We start from the raw sequence: 20,947 nt of genomic DNA, 5'->3' as shown, positions 1-20,947 counted from the left end.
AGAATTGCACCAAAGCAAAAAAAGTAAAAGCTGGCTTTTTTCTATGACTTAGAGTATTGTTGCTGTGTTATGCTAAGCTGTAGGACGTGAGTTTGCTTGTCTAGGAAAGGATAAGACTGGGGTCGTGGAAGGGAGAAGCAGCTCTTTGATTTTTTTTTTTTAACTGTAAGAGCAGCAAGGTTCAAATTTCTGTGGAAATCTTCAGAGGCTTCCTGGCTTTGGAATGGAGAAAGCAAGAATTATTTCAAAGTATCTCCATTCAGTCCTAGAATAGTTTTAATTTTCAGTTCAATGCCAAGTTACATTTTACTTAATAAATACCATTCTTCCTACATGCTAATGATGCTGGGAGCTGCCTGAAGAGACCCAGAAAGCCTGCATGCTGCTCTGCTTCAAGTCTTTTTCTAAAACCAAAGCACTGAATTCACCACAGGCTTTTAGAAATAGCCCATCTGTGTATTTTCTTTGCATCAGTCCAGGGTTTTGGTACGAAAGACAGGGCACCCTCACAAGTTGTTCCCTCACTGGAAGAGGTTTGGGAGCTTTAGCTGTGTATGAAAGCCCTGAATTTTGCAGCACTGGGAGCAAGGTGAATGTTTTTGTTTAAACTGATTCGTTAGAAGGTCACTACTTCGACAAGCTCTTAACAAGAGCTCTTGGTGCTTAGGATCTTTGGAAAGCTGTAGTAATGCCTACTTAGGTGCTTAAATATAGATTTGGGAGTTAATACTAGGCAACAGGATTTGAATAATCAGACCTAGCTGCATGGATGTACGTATGCTTATTGGAGCTGCTCAAAGCATGTTAGAGCCCAAGTGGCAGCAGTTTTATGTCCTTTTTCTTTTTTATTTTTTGAGAGGGGGAAGGAGGGAAGGGTGTGCCCTTCTTGATAGTCCCAAAGGGGAAGGTTTGTAGGAATTTAAAGCACTGCTTACAGATTTGTCACTTAGAAGCCAGCATAAAAAACACCATTTTTCTCTCAGCCCAAAGGATAAAAGCTGGCTGCTGACGTTTTCTGCTGGTGCTGGAGCTGTGGGTTCCCTCAGTATAGTCTTTTGGGGATTTCTTACGATGTCTGCTTTTCCCTCCTTTGACTGTCTGGGTGGTGTTACGTGCAACTGAATGGATTCAGCGTTAGGATCTGTCCAACACAAAACAGCATTTGTTACGTGCTGCAGTCAGACTTCCTACTTAGTGCATGAAGCTGAGGTGATGTTAATGCGCTGCTAATGCCATACCTCAGCATGCCTCATACCTCGTACCTTACAGAGCTGCAGCTGCAATGGGTACGTAGTAGGAGAGCCGCTGGTTGAGTAGGGTTGTCTGAGTCATGACAAAGTTGTGCCAGAGGTGCAATGGTGTAGTGGGGTTTTCTAGTGCAGTTTCAGAGGGTTTCTGCCCACCTCAGAGGAAATGCAGACACTGGCCGTTATGGTTTGGTGTCGGTAGAGTTGTGACCAGACGCAAGCTGATGATCCCAGGTGCTGGCTGAGACGCGGTGCCTGGCTGAGCAGAGTGGATCACGAAAACTGTGTGTTGAAAACATGACAGCTTGTTCCCCTCTGCGCCCGTTCCCAGCCCCAAACCAAACCCACACAGACACTGGGTCTGGTGAGCTTGCCTTTGGCCAGAAGACGAGGTGTGGTGGCAGGGTGGTGTAATTATTCTGGGTTGTGCGGTCGTTCCCTTCTCTATTTCAGTGTGGATACCAGAAGAAAACAAATCAGAAACCAAACCATGGGCTGAAGGTGTAATGAAACGGTTCAAGGCCTGGGATGTATTACTGCCCTATTTCTGCCATTCAGCTTCTTTATCTCCGCTTTCCAAGTGCTGATCTTGCCCTGCCCCCTCAGTGGCCTAACTGATTATTGTAATGAGCTTAAATTCAAAGCACATGGTTACAACTTAGGGTTAGCTGTTTTTTTAGCTCGTACTTAGCTGGATGAAGTTTGCTGCTCTGGTTTTGGGGTAGCGTACCGAGTAGATACTCTGTGGTGGTTTTTGGTTTGTTTGCTTCGTTTTCACAGGAATATCAGGCACTCCTTCTCCTGACAAGCCTTGCTTTGTTCAGAGCCTCAGACCAGGTTGCAGCGGCGTGGTGCTGTCTTCAGGGCACAAATGTGTGTTATCCCATGTGAGGTGCCCCTTGCTCTCAGCACCCCTCACTCTGCTAGGTGCTCATGCTCCTGGAGACAGACATCTGCTTACGGTACGTGTGAGCCTGGCCACTTCACCTGTTGGGCTGGGAAAAAACAGGCTTCTCAGGGCTGGTTCCTTGCCCAAAGGGAATGGATGAAAGACCCACGAAGGGATGAATTTCCTGCATTAACACGGTGGGTGTAGATGCCACCTGCTTTGCTCATATGCCAACCCAACCTTGTCTCTGTCATCAGATGGCACCCTCTGTCTTTTCCAGCCTGTTCGATAGGAGTGGTTTGCTAGAAACCAGATGTAAAGCAGTTTAATTTTTTTTTTTTTTTAACCACTTATGGAGCAAGCGTAAACACTTGCTCCCCAGTGTGGTGTTTGGAGGAAGCTGGAGGAATGATGCTTGGTTGGAAGGCTTCATCTGTGGTGGGATTTCAGCTCCTGGTGTTAACCCCTACCAATCAACAGCACTGATGCTGCTTTGTGCTCCTTGACTGCAAGGATGAATGCTCCCCTGAGTACTGGAAGTAAGAATTAATTTCTTATACCTGATTTCTTATAATAAAGGTGACTTAATTTAACCCTTCTGACCCTGGCTGAGGAGCTAAAATGAACGGGGTGAGTAGGGAGGAAAGTCTTGAATGTGTTCCCAAACTGCGGGCAGTATGTTTTAATTGCTTAAACCATATATTTTTTTGATGAAGAGGAGTGGTAAAGGATTCCTGGAGTGCTACTCAGGTCCATTTTCTTCCAATGCTTACAGAGATAATAAAATTCCAGCATGAAAATAGCTCCTCCTCGGGAGCCCGTGCTTTGATGTGAAGCCTGAAGCATCATGGCACTTATGAAAGAGGGGCCACACCATTGCTATCAGCAACAATTTAAAAGTAAATAGCTTCATTTTAGCCGGGATTGTGAGTTTAGTTGGCTTAACTCTTCTTCCTGACTGCTTGTGGACAGAGCGCGATGACTTCTGAGGTTGAAGGGCCTGCAGATGGACATCCTCCAGGCCTGAAGGTCCTTTGGGAAGGCCGTGAGGTGGGACCAGGGTGCCCAGCACGGTGGTGTGAGGGACACAGGTCCCTCAGAGCGCCCCATGTCCAGCAGGACGCGGCGAGGCTGTGAATCTCACCACAGTTCTCGGTGGCTACAGGCATTCTGGTCCCGTGATCTCCACAAGATGTCAGTGTAGATTTATTGGATTAGATAGCAAATCCTTGTGCTGTTCCCCCAGCAGACTGAAGCCAAAACTTGTTTCAGAGCAGCACAATCGGGTTGATTGTGCTCGGGAATGCATCGCCCGTGGAGGAGCGAGGCGGCGTGCGCTGGCGTACCGGGAGAGGTGCGCGTGGCACCCCGAAATGAGAGTGGCGCTGTGCAAAAAAAAAGAGTAAAATTTTGGTAAAATCGAAGGTGCCCAGACTGCATCGGGCAATCTGAGCAGGGGAGGAGTCTTGCGGGTGTCACTTGAGCGATAAAGTGCTCAATTTTGTGTCTGAAGTAAAGCTGGAAGCCTGAACAAAAAGCAGCAGGGCCAGCCTGGGTGGAAGGAAGGCTCTGAGGGCAATGGGATCAAGGCGCTTGTGTGGGGAGGCTTAACTGTGTGGTAGCCAAACGCCCGCTTGGTTTCCCTATGTACAGAAAGCCCCCTTTACGATGACAGGGACGAGGTGGGACATTGCCAAGGGACCAGGCCCTGTCCTCCCTCACATCCCCTGTGGCCTTAGGGCTGCTCAAACCCAACTGCCCGGCCGTGGGTGGCCCTGCTGCCGCCCGCCCCCGGGCCCGAAAGCAGCAGCGGCCGGGCGGCGATGATTCATTTACGGTCCTCGGCGCTGCACCCTGTCACCCATGAGGGAGGGGAGGCAGCGAGAGGTGACAGTATTTGTCAGCGATGGCAGAAATAGCCGCCTTTCGGATTTCGCTGGGGAAGTGGGGAGGCAGGGGGAGGGAGAGCAGCGCCGTTCCCAGGCCGGCCTTGCAGCTGGGGTGGAAAACCTGTGGTAAAAGCAGTGCCCCGTATTCCTCACGGGGTCCAGCTCCAATAGCTAGCAAAGTGTTAGCCCACCAAAATTTGGCTCCCTGCTCCCCAGCACTTGTATGGAGCAGCTCAGCTAGAAATGGGGGTGCAAACTCCCTCTCCCCTCTACACATTATCTACAAGTTCACCCTGTGGGATTTTGGGGAGATCAACCAAGATGTGCTCCTGGGATGGGGGATGCTCTGCAAAGCCCAGTGGTTCCCACCCCTAACAGGTAATCTTCTCTTTGGAGCTGATTTTTAATAGATGAATCTTAATACTCTGCTCACTGTATAAGGGAAAAGGTGCAAACAAAACAGCTGCCCCGATTTCAGGGCAAAGCTGTGAGCTTGCTCCTCAGGTTGGCGATTAGCCCCTGAAATCAAGGACTACTCAGGCAAATCACTGTTTTGCATATATGAAGATTTTACTGTGAACTCACTCTAAGCCTCCCTGGAGAGGGGATGTTTGCTGGGTGCTCTCCAAGGAGAAAAATGGAGCTGCAGGCACACACCAAAAGCTGTCTGTAGAAACCTCCGAATCTCTTGGACCAGGGGACAGAGATATCAGGGAACACAAAATTGTTTGTATAAATCTGGTCATGCACATTTCTCGCAAGTGATCAGACAAAAAGGAGGAAAATGGAACAAATACTTATAATTTATCCCAATTTTAAGCTGTAAATGAACATCACAGCAGCATTGGTTTCAACATGATCAGTGGATGTTTTCTGTTCAAAAAGTCCGTAAAATATCGCTGATTAAATTATTGGATATTACTTGTTTTTTCCTCCTGAGGGGAACTTGATATTGCAAATTTTTTATGGGGTTGTTTTAGGACAGTCACAAGATAGGCAGGCTGGAGTGTGGCAGTGCTAAATCAGATTGGCATTGATGCCCAGCAGCGCTATCCAGACCCAGATACTGTGCCAGGATCTGCCTTGTGAGGGTGTAAATTAGGGTTTCCAATGGCTCTGAAAGCCAAAGTGGCTGCCAGGTGCATGATGGAATTGGTTTTGCTATTGTCACAAGCTGTGTGATTTACTAACCAGAGGCATAAAGCTGCCCAAAACCACCCAGGGCACAAGCTAGCACATTGGTGTGGGTGGCTGGGCTGCCCCGTGTCCCACTGGGATGCAGCAAGGATATGAGAGGTCTCCTGTTACGCTTCAGGAGGCAGTGGTCCCACCCAATGTCCACCTCCCCATCTCCTGGTCCCAAATGATCTCCTACTTCTTAGTGAAAGACTCCTGCAGATGTCTTAGAAGTGATTTGCAAGCTTTGGATGCTACTTTGGAGGCTGATCAGCTCATGTCCTCGCCCTACTTAGAGGAAAGAACCTAATTGGAGGAGCATTTGCAAGTGTGAAAATTGTTAACAAATGAAGCCAGGCTACTTTCCTTATCTAGTAATTTTTGAAGATCTGGTGTTGCAAAAATAGCTCAGTGGTCTTTCTGGGTGCCTGGTGTGTCTCTTCTGTCCCTACAGGGTTCAACTCTACTGAGTCCTACTACTCACTTGCAGAAGTCGTGGAGGTGGCATGTGAGGCCTGACTGTTGGTTGACTTTTACAGGAGCTTTGTCACTGCTGCTGTTGGTCCCGGCATCAATCCCTGTGTGAAAAACGACCAACACCCACGCTGGGGATTTCAGACGTGAGTCACCCCCGCTGCTGGGCTCCTGCTGAAGGAGACTTTGCTCATGTCTTGCCTCACATGAAGCTCACCATGGCCAGAGGAAACATCTTTACGGGAGACCTGTGGTATCTGTGGTGCCTGGTTTGTCTGAGGCATCTCATGGCTGTGCATGCAACAAGGAGGGGTGTTGGAGGGGGTGAGCCTGCTCCACATGGTGCTGATCCTCTGGTACATGCATGCCGTGTAACCCAGGGGTTTGGTTTTGGTGTAACTGCCGCTTCAGGCAGTTTTTCTGCAGTGCAATGATAATAGGACTGACTAAAACTGTAGCTAAAATACCCAGCCCCGACATTTTGCTGTCACAAAACGTGGGGCTGCAGACAGCAGGCTTTCTGAAGCCTCTGCCTGGGCTGGGCTGTGCAGTTGTTCCTTTTCTGCATTGAAAACTGTGGTGAGAAGGGTGTCCTGAAATCCAGGACAAACACAAAACCCTGAGCCTTGAACCCATGAAAAGTTTTCAATGAAGTCAGTGACCCATTGAAGGGACATGTTTGGGTCTGGCACTAGGTTTGGGTGCATGGATGCAGATCCTTGAGTCCCATCCCTGTATTTTCAGAAGATTTTAAAAGGAAATTGTGTTTCTCTCAGCAGTAGCATCACTTGGAGTCTGAAACAGGCTGTGTGATGCTCGTTTTGATTCACCCCAGCTGTTGGCAATAGCTTGTTCCTTTTCGCTTCTCCTTCTGCAAGGCTTCCCCCAGATGGGCAGTTAATTAGATGCACATGGGGCAAGCACACAGCTTTCACCAGTGCTATCACCAGCCCTTGAATACTTAAACCATTCTGGGTCATGAAGGGGTCTGTATCCCTCCCTGAACCACCTCTGGGGCTCATTCAGGTGTTATTTTGGTGATCGGAGCAGGCCAAAACTCCATCCTCGGGATGCCCTGGCTTGCATCTTCTCTCCATTTCTATTCCCCATGCATTATGCCTCTTGTCCCAGCAGGCTGTGGTGGCAGCAGTCATGGCAGCGGAGGAGTTTGATGACAAAGAAATGACAGGTGAGGAAAGGATGGCCAACTTGGAGATGGATCAGTGGCCACCTGAAGACTCTTCCAGACACAGCTGATGCAGCTGCAGTTTTGGAGGCTATCTGAGGGCACATGAGCCCACATTTTGGGGACGGGAATGGTGGGACAGTCCCAGGTACTGCTTTGTAGGTACCAAAGCTGGAGTAGTGCTTGATTAGGGGACCACAGGAGTGTCTGTGCTCTGCACCAGGATCCAGCCTCGTGCCTCAAGACTCAGCAGCAGCAGTGGGGTGAGCACCAGTACTTTCCCACTTGCTCTTCCCTCTTCCCTGGGGAAAGCCCTGTTAATCAGCTCTCACCACCACGTGGAAATGGGGAAGGGAAAACCCGCTCCCCTCCTCTCCTGGCTGTGATGGGAAAGAGAAGCAGCATTTACTTTCCACTGCCTTGTAGCCAGGAGGAGGAGAAAGGAGGATGTGGAAGGAAGAAAGGAGAAGCTCGTGGCATGGGGGATCCCTGCTGGTGACCACGCTGGGATCCACTAAAACCTGAAATTGGCACACAAGAGCAACAGTCTGCAGCGTGGCTCCCGTACTTGGAGAGGACTTAGGTATTCAGTTACACAGAGCAAACCAGGAAGGCAAACTGGAGAAAAATCAGTCCCATCTGTGGTGGTTGTCACGGGTGCTGCTGGGTGCTACTTGTAACATTTAGTTGAGTGGCCGGAGAAGGCCGCTTGAACCACTGCCTTGGGAAAGCAAATGGCATGAAGCTGTTTAAAAAATAAATACATAGAAGGGGAAGTCCTGCCTTTTTTCTTTTCATAATTCTCCCATTCTCATTTTGGCAGGCACTGAGATTTCCTCCACACCTCAGGTGAATGGGAACTGAATGTGGCTGTTAAAAAGACACGGAAGGGCAGAGCAGGACAGAGATGGAAGTGAGATTGGAGTAATCCTTGCAAAATCTTAAAAAACAACAACCAAAACAAAACAATAAAACAACTAAAATTATTAATTTGTTGATGACAGAAGCTCCAGGGGTATGTGCTTGGAGCAGGGCAAGTGCCTCATGGAGAAGGGCAAACAGCCTTACCTCAAACCCACACTGATGAAGGAGATGTTGGTTGTGGAGAAGGTGACCTATGGAGGCAGGTCTGGATGCAGCTATGGGGTTACCACCACGGCTTCTGTCCATGGTGTTTGGGAAGGCTGCAGGTACTGTAAGAGCACCGGGCTCCTCATGGGACCAACCTGACCTGTGCGTGGGCTGCAGTTCTGCCTGGCTCTGCTTGTTCTCCTTTTTGTGCCAACACCATGTACCCAAGGCTGGAGGGGTTGTTACTGCTGGAAGAGGAGGCAAAACCAGGAATCTAATGTGAAACGTGGGCAGAAATTAAAATCCCACAGCAAGTTTTCCCTCTTATTTTTTTTTTTTGTTCTCCTTAAAGAAGAGAAGCTCAGTGGGTTGGGAGACTGCAACAAGCCTTTAGCTTGGTCTTTTGGCTCCGAACCTATCCTATTATGAGCACAACCCCCATAATTTGCTATGGTCTGGTGTAACTGGTGTGGGATGTAACGTGCACAGCCTGCTCCGGCAGGGTGACACTGCCCAGGACTAAATAACTCTGATAAAAATTAAATGTTGCTCTTAACATGCCTTTCCTCACTCTGATTCTCGCAGTTGGGCCATATAGAGCAGCTGCTAATTTGAATAGTTTCTGTGGCTCCCTTCAGACAGTCTCTGCAGCAGTTGCGTGTTTTAATTGGCCTGTGGAAAGACATTACACCCTCCCGAACCATTTGAGAGACCTACTCACCCCCACAAACGGTGACATATGATTTTTACTGCACAGAAGCCAAACATAACAAATCAACAAATACCCCATGGTATCTGATAATTCATGTGACATATGTGAATAATTGCCTAGAAACTCGCAGGAAGACACTCAAACATTTTTTTTTTTTTTTTCCTTCTGATTGTGACAAATGAACTGTGAGTATCAGGTTGCGTATTTTGGCTCCTAGCAGGAGCAGAGCTAATGCTTTGAGTCCAGGCCATCTCAGACTAACTCGGGTTGGTTCAAAGGTCTCTATCAAGGGCTTGTCTACGGGACGGATCTGCTTCACCCTCTGCTAACGTGGCCCTGAATGGATTTAGTGGCGCTGGAGGTAGGGCTGTCCACACCATGCCGTGCCACCACGGAGCTCCTGCGTCCACCAAGACCTTTTGCTCATAGCTTGTGAAGTCCAAGTGTGGCAATACAGCCCACTCATCTGATATCATGTGCAGCCCAAGCCAGTTGGCTTATTAGCTTCAACTAGAACATAGTTTTTATTATATTATTTTTCCCCCAGAAAAACAAACAAGCAAGCCAGACATTTGGGACTTAATAATTTCCAGCGATGGAGAGCGTACGGCATCGCTGGTAAGTTGTTCCAGCGGTTAATTATGCTGATGAAGTCAATGGAGTTACTGTAAACTCGATTTATACCACCAGTGTGACTGAATACAAAATTTGGCCTACTTACCAGAAGGGAGCAGCGCTTTGAAGTCTCTGTATATCTTCAAATAAAATTATTCTCCTGCGGAAGGCACGAAAGCGCAAGGCTTCTTCTAAAGAAGCTGTCAATTGGCCTCCAGTACACTGCTGGAATATCGCTACCAAATACAAATTGCACACGTATTTAAGGCAGTTAATTGGGTTTCTTTTACACACACGAGCCTGTGTCGTCGTTAGGGCTATATTACTGCTGCCCGTGATAACATTTTTATCTGTTAACTTCCAAGCTGCTACGACTGACACCAGCTACTCGCGGAATGAGTCAGCTAACTTTCCTTTTAACCGTTCGTTCTGCTCCCTGAAGGTGTTATGAATGTCGTGTTATGACAAGCTGGTCGCCACTCACTCCTTTAAAGCTTGTGTAGCAATTTCATTGTCCCAATAGGCTGTTTTAAAAAATGGGGCTAGGGTTTTTCAGTGGCTGGGCGAGAAGCAGCTACCGCTTCAGTGCAAGGACCTGAGTGAGAACAATTGCTTTGATTTATTTAAAAATCATCTTGCAATGGAAATTAATGTTACAACATCCAGATTTTTGCTCCCACAGGAACAATTCTTACAGGCTCTCTTCTTTACCCGTTAACTGTCAAGGCAGATTTATATTTAAACCGAATTACAAGAAAATACACCGCAAACCACTGCAACAAATCGTTACTAATCACGATTGATCTACGTGATTAAAGGTCTGAAATCTCTCCTGCAGTTGCATTAACGAATTAGAAATTACACTAAAATTACACTGCAGTTCTTGGTTCCAGCCCCCAACCCCATGTGTTTGAAGGCTTTCCCTTGAGCCGATGTCCCAGTAAATGACTTTTCCTTCCCAGGGGAAGCTTCTCAGGAGGATGTGGGACATCTGTCTCTGGAGAAAGAAGGGACGTAGGGATGAAGGGACTACACCCTAAGGTGACATTGTCCCCTGTGCTCCAGTAACACCCCGACTCAGGTATGATGCTTTCAGAGTGGCTAACTTATCTGTTCACATTTAAAATGTCTGTGGTATTCTTCTTGACTTCCTGTGCCTAACTGCTGCTGTTACTAGTGCTGTGCATGGCCGAGTAGCTGCTCCTTCCCACCCAAGATGCGAATAAAGCGACCCAGTGTATGTTTAACTCTTCTTGGATACTTCCCAGGAGTATTTTGAAGCTTATTAAGCTGCTCTGATGGTGTCTGCTTGATGTTTCAATAACCTCTTGTGGAAATGCTCACAAAGGATTATTCTTCTCTCCAGTCCGTGATTTACTTACTCTTCCACCTCAATGTTTACTTCACGGCGAGTACAAGGGCAATAATACGCTGGCACTGGCACACATTGTTTCCAGAGGCCACTTTCTCTTTGCTGGGAGAGTGCAAGGAACCAAATCCCAGGCAACGTTTCCCAGGGCAGGACAGAGCACATTCCCATGGCTGCAGAGAGGAGTGACAAGGTGCCAAAATCCCGTTGTCAACCAGAGCTGAGTGGGAGCAAAGGGCCACAAATGCCCTGTTCATGGCTGACAGCATCTGAGGAAGCCTTCATAAAGCATAATCCTTAATAGCCATCCTCTTGGGAGCCAGGAAAACATGACAGAGCAGGTAGGATGTGTATGGGAGGTAGAAAAAAATGTCCCCTGGGGGATGGATGTGAGTGGAGGGAGGCAGGAGATGGGAACATTGACACCTGTGCATGAGCCACGGTGTTACTGCTCACTGGTGGATACAGGTGTGTTTTAGGATGCTTCCCCTCTTTACGTGTTTCTTTTCTGCTTAGAGAGGAGGTTCTTAGCCCGTCCCTGTAGTCAGATAGCTTTGCACAGCTCTCCTTAGTGCAGGACAAGGATGCTTGATGCCAGAAACCCGTGCTTCCCAGGACCCATCTGTCCTCTCAGCTGTCCTGTTGCCTGGTGGCCTTTCGAGGCCATCTCTTCCAGCTGCTGTGTCACAATAAACCATGTCTGGAGCAGAGGAAGTGGCAGCATCTCAGTGGGGTTTCAAAGCCACTGGACAAGGCACTGCTGGGAAGAGCTGCTAGTACCTGTTTGGATGCTCCCATATCCCGGTAGAGCAGGCATCCCTCAAAAGCCAGAAGTGACCTGGATCCAGTGCCACACACCTCCCTGAAGGATGTTGCTGCAAACTGGTGCTTCATAATGCAGTTGCTTCTCAGTGACTGGAAGGAGGTAGGTGTGATATGATGAAGAGCAGCTTGTGCATCACTGTGAGCGTCCATGTGGAAGGCTTGCTCTGCTGTGGGTGGGTTTGCCCCACTCCTCTGGTGATCCCTGGTGCTGCAGCATTGTCCCAGTGGCTCTGCCACAGTCACCAGAAGCTCTCCTAGTTGTTGGTGGTGAAGGAGGTGATGACCTAACTGTTAAGTGCATTATTTTTTAGAACAGTGGATGAGAAAATATTTGAGGAGGAAGAAACTAGCCTAGGGAGAAGAACCTGTATTTGTCACTCTATCAGGGTTGGGCTAACAGGCTAATGTGAGCTAGGGCAGTTTCAAGCCAGAGTGTTTTAACATGGCAAAGGGCCTTCTGTAAATGTGGAAGGGCCACGTAGGCTTGCTTGGATTTAATAATCACCTAAAAGGAATCAAGAGCACCTCCACAAGCACCCAATGCTTTTGTGAGCCTATGGTTCATCCCTGCAGCCATGCACATGGTTCTGAGTGTGCCAAAGTGTGCTCATGTGGTGTCCCAGAACACTTTCTGCTTCATTTTTCATAGTGTTTGTATGAATTCCCTGTTTATACCCTCAGGTGTTACTCAGTTAGAAGGATGGACTGGCAGAGGATATTCATCCTGGACCTGGACCACCACTTTAGAGACTTTGTGACTTGTTTGTTCTTACTTCTATGAGCCCATGTCCCATGTATATCTTCTCCATGAGAAACCTGACCTCTGATCCTAGCGTTGCTCCTCCATTTCCACAAGCAGTTCCATGGTTGGCATGTGCAAGGCTGTGTTCTGCCTTCCTGAGTCTATCAATATGCTCTGCTGGAACAATCTGACAGCTCTGAGCCGGCCACGAGATGCTGTGTTCAGCACAACGGGGTTTGCGCTTCAGAGCCTCTCCTGCTGCCTCTTGGTGCTGCGTTGCTTTGTGAATCAGCGGCTCACTTCTAGCGGTGAGGTTTCCCATTCACAGTCAAGATGATGTTTCAGGCACTAAGCCTAGCTAGCTGCCTTCTGAAGTCTCTCCTGCTCTTGTTGAATCTTTCCCTTTGTGACTGCGCAGCTTGTGCGTCCTCCTCTTCCTGAGTCTAAAGATTCTTGCAAAAAGGTTTTACTTCTTTTAAATGAAATAGCTCTTTGAAGAGCCAGGCGCTGCTAGTGTGTATATTTCTTTCCATGCTTTAGACCGTCTTTCACACTATTTCCTGTAAGTTCATTCTCAGTGCTTCTTGCTGGCATCTCCCTGAATTCTCAGTCTGTAGCCCCTTTCTGTGCGCTTTGCTTCAAAGCAGTTCTTCCTGTCTTCATGAAAAGACCCCAGAAAAAAACAAACCAACCAACCAACAACAAAAAAGAACCTCTCACAGCAGTCAGTGCATTCCCGGGATGTTTTGGCCCCTGTTGCTGCTGTGTGAGGTTCCCTCTCGGCTGGTTGCCCTTCCTCCCCACCGCTGGTTGCATGGCCGCTCTTTGCCCTGTCTCCACCTCTGATAGGAAATCAGCCTTCTCTGCTAGCAGATAAGGGGAGCCCCGTGGCAGAGCTTCTAACGAAGACAAATCGTCGTTATAATAACAGGTTTACAAGTAAAGTGTGTAATCCGAGAGGGAGAAACCTACCTGACCCTGTAGAGGTGGTAGCACCAACCGGCTGCATCTGCAGCTCTTCCAGGCAAGAACAGTCTGCTCTCCGATGGCTACAGGTGACACCGACTATAACCACACTTTAAGATCAATCTTCTCCCTTTCCACAGACACCAGCTTATTTTCAGGTCAACCCCTTTATTTTTAAGTTGCTATTAATTCTACCGCACTGGCGTGGCATTTCAAAGTAAATATAGTAGCAGAGGTTGAACAATACTCCCAGATTAATAATTTATTACTGATGACTAAATTACTACAATCTTCCGGCCCTTTCCAGGAACACCGGTCCAGTCCAGGTTCACACTTGAGTTTTTAAGTAACTATTAAGGCTTCAGTACTGACATGGCATTCCCTGATTACTAATTAACGTAGCTTTTACCAAAGCAATGTACACAGGTGTTTTTAAATAAGTGTATTTTATTAATACCACCTATACTGTTATTACACAGTACGATCAAACATACAAGTGTAAGTTTAGCTGTAAATTCATTTCACAGGAAAGGAGATGGTTTGTTGTTCCAGTTGAAGATCTTAATGGTTAAGATAGTATTGCATACAGCACGGTTTCATTTCATAGAATCACAGAATGGTTTGGGTTGGAAGGGACCATAAAGCCCACCCAGTCCACCCCCCTGCCATGGGCAGAGACACCTCCCACCAGCCCAGGTTGCCCAAAGCCCCATCCAACCTGGCCTTGAGCACCTCCAGGGATGGGGCATCCACAGCTTCTCTGGACATTCTGTGCCAGGGCCTCACCACCCTCTGAGTGAAGAATTTATTCCTAATATCCAATCTAAACCTATCCTCTTTTAGTTTAAACCCATTCCCCCTTGTCTTATCACTACTGTCCCTGACAACGGGTCCCTCCCCACCTTTCTTGTAAGCCTGCTCTGTGTACTGGAAGGGCCACTTCTTCTCTGCAGTCATGTGATTTACTTTTGTATACAGCCAATGCCGTGTCTTCATTGCTGTTGGGCACCTGCAAGTCATCTCACAACTTACCAATATGTGAAGGCTTTCCATCCAGAACTGAAGAAATGGCACTACTCAACACGTTGCTGTCAAGCACAGAAGTTGCCACAGAAGTATCAATTGATACGTGATGTAGACTGGATCCAGAATTTGACAGGTCTTTAAAGAAATGCCAGTTGACTGACAGCTGTGAAGGCAGATAACTCTTTAAATACTGCTTTGAAGAAGGACTTTCCTGGTCAATGTCCAGCTGGTTGTGTGGCTCTCAAGTTTGAGCCAGAACCACAGCTTACCAACGTGCTCCTTGACATGTGGTGATGTCTGATTTTATGTAGACTGAGAGGATTGGGGTTACCCCTGGATATTGAAACAGTTTGGCTATTGAAACAATTGCAAGTATTTCTATGGCTTACAATTTGGGCTGTTCTTGCCCTTGGTTGTGGAGGTTTGAAGGTAGCTCGTGTCCAGGTCAGAGCTAGCTCTTCTAGGTTGTTCCTGTCAGTCAACAGACAGAGGCACCACCAGGAGACCGCTCGTCTCTCCTGGACTTGGATAAGCGAATTTTCTTTATCTGTTTTTCTTCCTCAACGACAAGCGGAGGTGAAGGTGATTGGCAAGTTTTGGATGCCTGAGTCACAGCAGGTGAATTTTACGCACACACTGAACTGCCGGATGGAGCTGTGTGCTCCCCAGAAGCCTTGGCTAGCCCCAAAATGACTTGAAAGCTGCTCTTCCACCTCATGTCTGCGAAGATTGCAGGTACTTTCCCCTTTGCCTGGAGATATTGTGAGAAGTCCGCAAAGGCCCGTTTTACTGCCATAAGAAGTTAATTAACTCCATTTTCCCCCAACGAAGCCTAACAGAGGTTCTGTGTAAGCCACATGCGCTATGTTGAGAATTAGGGCTTTTCTCCCATGCTCTTGCTGTGCCTGCAGTGATATGGCTAATAAAAGCAGTCGTCTTCTCAAAAGGAAAATCGCACTTCTGAATCGCTTCCAACGGCCCGGATTGCTCTTTTGGTTTCTAACTAAACTCGGTGTATTAGAAGAAATTCCTGTTGCGAATTGCCTGCTTCCCTCACCAAGCCCTCGTGAATCATCTACAAGGGAGCAACGCGGCGCTGCTACCGTGCTGAGCGCAGCAGCTGCCAGGCTCCTCGCTTCGTCTGCTACGAGGCGATGCCCAACACGAGCAGTCAGCAGCTTCCCTGGGTCATTTATAGGACTTTCAGTATTTTTGCGTTCCCCCCTAATCGATTAAAGGAAGATATGATGCCTGTGTTCTGCAAGGTTTCCAAGTAACTCTTTTCATAGCAGGGTTGACTGTGACAAGATGTGTAAAAAGCCTCTGCGAATCAGGAAGCTCTTCTGTGGTGCAGGCTGTAGAGGAAAAAGTTCACTTTAAGCTTTTGGTGCTTGGCTCTGCCAGTGCAAGATTCAACATCTCGCAGCTTCGATTTCTGCGAAGCACTCTCAAAATATTTGTCACAGACTGCTTTTGCTTGAAATCTATGGGAGCGTAACAAGCTGTGCGAGACAGGATGCCAGCATGCTTGTGAAAAATCCCTTCTGGATGCTTGTCGCTTCTCTGCTTAGCATTTACCTCTGCACTTGCTGCAGCCATGGTCTTGACCTTGCTTTTACCTCCATGGTAGTTACCCACTTCCTTGCTCAGCTGCACATCTCGGTGGCTGGCTCCAACGTTGTTGCACAAGCAGCAGGCTGGCAGCTAGACAGTAACCCCACTGAGGAAGAGATGTGCTGATTTCATCTGACATTGGCACATGAGTTTGCTTAAAATATCAAAGGCAGAATCCATTGACGTAGATGGTTTTGAAGACCCATTTGCACAACTTCACATAAATTTGTCAAATAGATGCTGTTTTTTTTTCTTTATTTTTTTATGACTACTGTAAGAAAATTCTGGGTTCAGTCACAGGGGAGTCGCCAATACCCATGCTGCAACACTGGTATTAGGGATTAAGGGTTGTGAAATCAATGCGCCAGTGCTCCACAGCTGACGTTTTGCAAGCCACCCATCTGGCTGCTGAGTTACTTTGGCTGCTGCTTTCACAGCACTAGCAAGTATTGAATCTCCTTTCTTACCTGCAGCTGGATCACACTGAAAGCTAGAGAGTGGATGGAGGTGATCTGGGCCACTCCTTCCAAAGGGACTTTCCTCTGGGCTGTGTTGGGCCATAGGGTAGTTTCCTGTGCTTAGAGAAATGAGAATTGAGGGGAAAGACTCTAATGCAACCCCCCAGTGCTACCAAACTGCAGTATAGCAAAGATACATTCCTGAATTTCTGCTAGAAAAATTAACAAAAATTAGAGGGGTTTTGGTAAATCAGAAATACCGGGCAATCGCTGTCTGGAGCCTACAGCTGTCGACAACCAGTCAGCTGCTAAGAAATTCGGTGTGTTTTACGGTCACCCTTCTCAACTAGCAGACCTTGATAGTCTTTTAGGAACATGATGGCATCTTTTTGGGCTTCCTTGTCCTTCTTCTTTTCTTATCTCAACAAGTAAGCCTGTTCTTGAGCCTCCTTCCCACCCTGCACAGAGACCTCCACCAGATGACTGAATGCCCCCCTCTTTGCTCTTTCTCCCTCTCTTTAAGCTTGCAGATGATCAGCATGGGTTAAAATCAGTATTTTGGAGGGGGCTGAATGATGCAGGAGCCAACACTGTAAGATAAGTGTAAAATGCAATTATTGTCCATTGTTCAGTCTCCAAGGTGACGAATGGAGATTGTTAGTGATGAACCAAGTCATCTCCCAGCCTTGGAGAGGATGAGACCCTTCTGTGCTTTTTGGTGAGCTGCAGCAGGAAACCTGCCTGGTTTGGGAAATGTATTTTAGTGGTTTACTTACTGCTGTGCTGGGTTTCAGGTCTTGAGGAGGCTGTACACCTGATTCACACCATGGGTGCCCTACTGCTGATGGTGGGGTTGAGGAGGAAGGGTCCAGACAGGGGCAGACTGCTGATTGCATTGCAGTCCTGAAAGTTTTTAACTAGAAACCCCTGTTCTAATATTAAAAAAAAAGCAAACAGAAAACACCCAAACCACAACTCATTAGGTTCACATGATGAAGCAGCAAAGAAAGTCCTTATTTATGGAGGTTAAGGAGAATCCAGAGGGATGCAGATTGCTGTTATCTGTCTGAACAGTGCCTCCTGACATCACGAGTGGCTGAAAAGGCTTGTTCAGGAACAACGGGGACGGGAGCTCTGCCTGGCTGTGCTGAAGCCTTCACACAGTGCTTTTGGTAACAAGAGCTGCATTTGTTGTATTTTGTAATAGAGGTATGCTGTCTACATTTGCAGTGAGCTTCATGCACAGAGAGAATACCGCTCTTGAGTCTTGTGGGAAAAGCGTGTTCCCTGATTGTTTCCAAAGTGACTTCCCAAGCACGCCACAGAGGTTTGACAAAGAGCAAGGTTAGGTGTATAAGTAAAAGAGGGGGAAAAAAATAAGAAAAGGTTTCACTAAAAAAATATATATATATATCAACTCAAAGGAAAACACATCTGGCAGATGTGGAAAAAAATAATCAGTCCTGCTTTTCTGCACCGGATTTTGCATGTATATTGTGGTTTTACAACAAAACGATGCAAGACTCAAGTTTTTAATAAATCCACTTATGTTAAGGAATTCTTTAAAATTCATTTTTGTCCCTTCACTTTATTTTGACTCCTGAGTCCTCCTTTGAGTGTCTGTCTAAACACTGAGTAGCCATCACTCCCGAGTGCTCTTGGGCAAAATACTGGCAAGAAATACTGATGGGGCCTTGGCATTTATTTGGGTGGGTCAGGGAGAGAGCAGATGGCTGCCCGATACATCATCTCATTGAATCCCTGGCATCCTTGGGATCATCCTTGCGATCCCTGGCGTCTTCATCCTTTTGACCTTGCAATGGCCAAAAAATGTATCACAGGAAGTTCCACACCAACATGTGGAAGAACTTCTTCACGGTGAGGGTGACGGAGCACTGGGACAGGCTGCCCAGGGAGGTTGTGGAGTCTCCTTCTCTGGAGATATTCAAGGCCCATCTGGACACCTACCTGGGCAGCCTGCTCTAGGGAACCTGCCTTGGCAGGGGGGTTGGACCCGATGATCTCTTGAGGTCCCTTCCAACCCCTACAGTTCTGTGATTCTGCGATCCTTGAGCTTGTTCATCTTCTCAGAGACGGAGGTTGATACTTGGCCTTGCTGAAAGCACAGGTAAGCACAGAGACTGCAGAGCTCCACAGTTACTTCCAGCTCTCAATCTATTTACTACCTGATAAATGTCTGGAAGGCAGGCTGTGGAGAGGACTTGCTGCTTCGTGTGTGGATGTAGCCGGGGTGAGTCCTGTAAGAGGCACCCATGAAGACCAGCCAGCCTCCTGCAGACCTTGCCTGTGGTCTGCGATGTTGCTCATTCAGCACCCCTGGAGTATTCTCGTGGGTTCTTTATTTTGCAAAAGCTGCAATATGGGGGGCTTTGATATATTGATATTCTGCATCCTCTTTCTTCATGGACTGGCAGAGTTTGATCTCTCCTCATTTCTTGGTCATTCTCCTCCTTTCTATTTTTTTTTTTCTTTTTTTCTTTTTCCTTTTCCTCTCTTGTGCCTTATTCCCTGCGTTGTGCTTTCTTTTTATGATGTCCTTATCTCCCCCCACCCTTTCCTTTGTATCTTTTTTCTCTCTGCTCACCTTTTCCCTTCTCACCTTTCACTATGTTTCCTGTTTTCCAGCAGCTCTGGCATCCACTGGGGAGGATGCAGGGTCCTCTGCCCCAATGAACCGATCCCCTAGCATCAAAGAGGAGGTAATCAGAGTCCACATTGCTGCCTGAGCCTGCACTTCTGCTCTCTTTCCCTCTTTCTCTTTCTCTCTCATGAGCTGCTTGAGCAGCCAGCGAGGTTGGTAGCCACAACTTGAGCAAAGAGTGAAAGTGGGTGGCTTTCAAGGAGCCACTGCTGATTTCTCTGCAGCTGCAGCAGCATTTCTGTAATGTGTGGGTGTGCGGATCCGAAGGGCCCCTTTGCACCTGATGCTCTTCTTTGCCTTGAGCCCCTTCTTTAGTGAATGCCCATCGATGATCCCCATCTCCTCCCTGGATGAGAAGCAGCCAAGCTACCTCCTGCCATCTGCCTTCTTACTACTGCTGATGTGGCGTCAGCTCATCTGATCCTAGTCAAAGTTCACGCTTCAGTACTTGGCAGGTGCAAAATTGAAACTGCTGGTTGCTCTTTCTATCTGTTTTCATGCTGGTATAGGGCGTGCTTCTGAGTTTAGGAAGAACCTGCTGCTGGGACCTCGCTGGTTTCAGTATTGTCTCCCTGCAGACCGGGGCTAAGCAAGGTTTGCATTTTCAGCACCAGATCTCAACGCACTTAAACCCGTTAATGAACAGGGTTGCAACAGACAGACTGTACTTATACCGGTTTTACAGAGAGGTAACAAAAAGTGCAGAACTACCGTGAATAACCACAACAGAGTACATCTGCTTGGATTGTCATTCTTCTGCTCTGGCCCCTTGGCCTCGCTGCATTTATGGCATGGGCAGGATTTGCATGGGATGTACCTTACCTATTGAGCGTCCCATTCAAACACTGCCTTCTTTAATGTCTTAGTCACCAGCAGAGTAGGAATATATTCATGCATGTCAAAATACAGTCTTGCTATTATTGTCTACCCATGCTTCCATCTATATAAATCTAGTATAAAATGTATATAATGATACCATGCATATGCATATGTGCAGCGTACACATAATGCACTGATTTGTATGCAGATACATTGTAATGCAGATACAAATATGCTTTTCAAGCAAGAATTCAACAATGGAGCAACGATTGTTTTTACGAGTGAGCCTTTATTATGCCACTGTCTCTGTGCTGATTCTGGAATATACATTATTTTTCTTGTTGATGACAGGTAGCTATCACTTTTCCAGTGAAATAAAGGAAAAGAAGATGAAATAGTTGTCAAGCATTGCATTGTGCTGTGCCATGAATTTTCCTTCACACAGGCTCAAGAGAAACCACTGAATTATACCGTAACTGTCAAACATCCTGTTTTTAGTTTGTTGCTCAAACACAATAAAATTATTTAATATACAAAAGCTATCACATGAAGCTAGTCAGTTTTTCCTCAAGCAATATATAAAGGAAAACAACAAACGAGAAAGGCACCTGAAAATGTTGAAACACTGACTGGAGGATGTGGGAGAATATTGTAATGGATCGTATTTACGACAAAACAGAAACCCAACACCCTGGAAAACATACGTGCTGCTCGAGCTGTGTTTACTTCCAGGCACATTGGCCTTTGCATAGGGGTGGGCCGGGTGATTCAGCTGAATCTGAAACCTGATAAACTCTTGCCTTCTGTTTTTACATTGCGCCCAGTGGTTGCACATGACACATTGAAAGCAGATAGAGCTGCTCAGACGCTACCTTTGGTATTTATTGTATTGATCCTGGTGAGGATCATTTCTTGGGCACATTGCACTTCAGTCTTTCACCTCGGCGTGCGTGCACGTGGGTGTGAGATGATGCATACCAAAATGTTGGGTCCTGGGAGACTGGACTGCCATAGACCTCAGGGAAGTTTTTGCATCAGATACTTCATTCATCAGATATTGCCTTCCTCTTTGGCTTAAGAACTGTGGTAGCAGCTTGCGGTCCCCAATAACGTACACCTCATTTCAGCTCATTCAGTGAATAGGATTTTGTCCTAACACCAATACTTAGTCACAGTGCTGAGCCTGCTGGAGTTCAAGAAGTGTTGG

At 47.1% G+C, this 20,947-nt stretch overlaps 1 long non-coding RNA gene across 2 annotated transcripts; it reads left to right on the top strand.

Moving 5' to 3' along the window:
- The first annotated feature begins 1,617 nt into the window (after positions 1-1,617).
- Positions 1,618-17,794, top strand: LOC137852225 (uncharacterized). Of its 2 annotated transcripts, XR_011093734.1 has the most exons (5): positions 1,618-2,209; positions 5,741-5,821; positions 7,685-7,774; positions 7,866-11,553; positions 12,135-17,794. It is a non-coding gene; the product is annotated as an uncharacterized lncRNA (long non-coding RNA). The 2 variants fall into 2 exon arrangements; XR_011093733.1 differs by lacking the exon at positions 1,618-2,209 and having other exon boundaries at positions 5,335-5,821.
- Positions 17,795-20,947: the final 3,153 nt, after the last annotated feature.

The sequence above is a fragment of the Anas acuta genome, chromosome 1 (genome assembly GCF_963932015.1).
Source record: "Anas acuta chromosome 1, bAnaAcu1.1, whole genome shotgun sequence".
Taxonomy (NCBI): Eukaryota; Metazoa; Chordata; class Aves; order Anseriformes; family Anatidae; genus Anas; species Anas acuta.
The sequence above is the reverse complement of the archived record's forward strand: the minus strand, read 5'-3'. Positions and strand labels throughout refer to the sequence as shown.